This window comes from Triticum dicoccoides, chromosome 6B (assembly GCF_002162155.2).
Source record: "Triticum dicoccoides isolate Atlit2015 ecotype Zavitan chromosome 6B, WEW_v2.0, whole genome shotgun sequence".
In the NCBI taxonomy this organism is placed as follows: domain Eukaryota; kingdom Viridiplantae; phylum Streptophyta; class Magnoliopsida; order Poales; family Poaceae; genus Triticum; species Triticum dicoccoides.
This window is the reverse complement of record NC_041391.1, coordinates 50,936,628-50,939,692: the sequence shown is the minus strand read 5'-3', so window position 1 is coordinate 50,939,692 and position 3,065 is coordinate 50,936,628.

Below are 3,065 nucleotides of genomic sequence, written 5' to 3'. Positions count from 1 at the left end.
CTTTGCCTAAGATCTCCACAAGGCAGGACTCATGCCAATAAAAGGCTAATCCCCCACTCGTTCCATTACTATCAACCCCTTCGAAGCCCTTCAAGCCCAACCGACCACGCAGGCTCCTCATCTTACTCTCCTTTTGCCTTGTTTCACATAAAAACACAAACTTGGGGGAATGCGACTGAGATAAAGTCGCAATTTCACGAACTGTCCGGGAATTCCCCCATCCCTGGCAGTTCCAACTTATGAGATTCATTTGGACCGGCGGTCCTCCCTCTCGGAGGCCGCCTCATTTATCAAGTCCATATCCTCATCACTTCCTAGCTCACCCTGCTTCCTCCTCTTAACAATTGGCAGTTTAACCGGTGTATTATTTCCTTTCTCTATGTCATCAACCGACGGTCCACTCTCGATGCGCAAAATAGTGTTAGAAACCTTCCCCAACATATTTGGTACTGGTTGCCCCCCTACATTAAGGACACCATCCTCCGACACCAATCTTTTCCGGACCCTGTTGTTGTCACCCCCATCCACCACTTCCCTATCTTGATAAACCACATTGCTAGCATTTGCCATCTCCTCCCTGAATTCCCCTCTACCGCTGCCACCTCCACTTCTACCTCCCCTGCCCCGGTTGCCAGAAACGCCACCTCCTCCTCTTCCTCCCGTTCTACCTCCTCTCCCTGCCCCAGCTCCTGTTCCTCCTGGTTCACTACTCCAATTCAAGAACTCACCCCATTCGCACACACTTGGATCATGAACACCATCACCACATTCCTCCACCACATGGCCCAAGCAGCCACAGAAGTAGCAAAAATCAGGTAATTTCTCATAGCTGACATGGTATTTCTTCCTCTCCTTCAGGGTTATAGGGATAAATCTCACCAGGGGTTTTGTAACATTCACAAAAACACACACACGCAGATAGCTCGAGGGATTTATCTTTCCTTCATTAACCATCACAGTAAACGGTGGCTCCCCCACCTTTTTTGCCACCTTTTCCGCTTGTTCTTTCTTCCATGTTAAACCATCCGGAAGGCCTTTCACCCTCGCCCAAAGAGGGTACATGTTCAGGGAATACTCAGCTACGTTCGTGAATCCATCATACTCTACCAGAATCACCGGATCCCTTCTGAACTGCCATGGCCCTCCTTCCATTACCCGCTTCCAATCACCCAAGCAGTGGCACTAAGCCAAGAACAAATTCGGCCCCTTCACATTGAAAGTAACTCCCTGCGCACACGCCCACTCATTCCTCATAGAGTTCAACAATGCGGAGTGGCTAAACGGCCTCAATGTATGAACCCTAAATAGGGCTAGCCATCTCACGTCTTTGATCAGATCATCTACCTCGCCGGATAGACCCAAATCCTCCTCCTCTCCGTGTAACTTCAACCCTTCAAACGCATCTTCAATCGAAGGATCTGGGCCAAGATGATACCAGGCACCATCTCCGTCCTCCCCTATCTTCCATGGTGGAATCGGCCGCAAACCCTCCATGGCGTTGCACTGCCGGCGGTTTGGGTGCTCCCGATCCGGATCCATCATCCCTCACCTCCGCCTCGCCCAAACCCTCCTCTGCCTGAACTCCCTTCATCTCTCTCCCGCTTCCAGGAAGCTCCGTTGTCGCCATGCAAGCCCAGGCGCACCTACCGCTACCTTCGCTCTCCCGATTGCCAGAGGCCTCTTCAGTTTTGATGGTAGAATCACGTGGACTCCGGGGGCGCACGTCGAAGGACAGGGTGGAACCCTAGGGGAGCCCTAGGGGAAAAAGTATATGGGTGTGCACCATTGATCGGCTTCGCTCTTCCCTCCCTCCCTGCCTGCACGTTCAGCTTCGACCAACTGCTCCTTTCACCACCTTGAAATAAAGATTCAGTTAGTAGTTGAGTAGTGACCACACCTAATGTAGCTATTGCAGAACATGGTTCGTATTGTTCCCCTGAAACTCTGAATCTTGTGTTTGGTATTATTTGTAAAACCAAGTACTAGTAGAACATGATTCGTACTTGATCAAGCTGACAGTTGGCAATACCCCTCTGCTGCCATGACTTTCACAGTTATCAAGGCCTATAAAATTCTCATTCGGGAGACTACAACCATTCTTGCCATTGCCTGGCTTTGGAAAGCCTGCACTCAATTGAAACATAAAATCTTTTTCCGGTTGTTGATTAACGACATACTGAACACCACAGAGCTCCTTTGAAGGAAGAATTTCTTCATTCAGGACACAGATGTGTCATGTGTGATCAGTATGTCCTAGAAACCAGAGATCGTCTATTTTCCCACTACGATTTTGCACAAATTTGCGGGAAATATGTTTGCCCCAATTCGTCTCCTCTGTCAGAAGGGATTCAGGATCAACTTAGTAACTTGAACACCATGCTTCATATTTCATTTTCCATGAATAGAATCATTTTGATTTCCTGGGCCATATGGAACACTCGAAGTGAGTTCATTTTCAGAGATATCGCTCCCAGTCTATATGCTTGCAGAAGCAGATTTAAAGATGGGCTTCAATGGTTGGTCCACAGAGCCAAAATAAAATCATATGCTACACTCTCAGATTGGGCTGAATCTTTCAGATAGCAAGCACTAACAGGCCTCAGTTGATTTTTGTACTTTCTTATTGTATTTGTAGTTTGTACTTTGTAGGCCTAGCTTTTTCTTTTCTTGTACATAACTATATACTTCTAAAAAAATCTACAAAAATGCTCTGGGGAAGAAATTCCTACAGGTTCGGGTCAAAAAACTAGTGAAAGTGAACACTTTTTTTTATGTCATAACCCCATACGTTATTTCCAATAATCTTCATAGCCACAACCTCCCAATTTTTTTTGTATCATAGCCACATGTCAAGTTCCACCGAAGTATTAAATGTCTTTCACTTATAGTGCCAGATACCAATTTTGATGAATGCCTTTCTGTAAGTATCCATACTTTTGTAGGCATCTTTCCTCAAGGATAACTGATGTATCCTGATAAATGTACTCCATTCGCTTGAATTTACAAGGCTTATTTGATTTGTCTTTACATTAAAATAGGTTGGGAAAAAAGGAGCATTTCAAAGC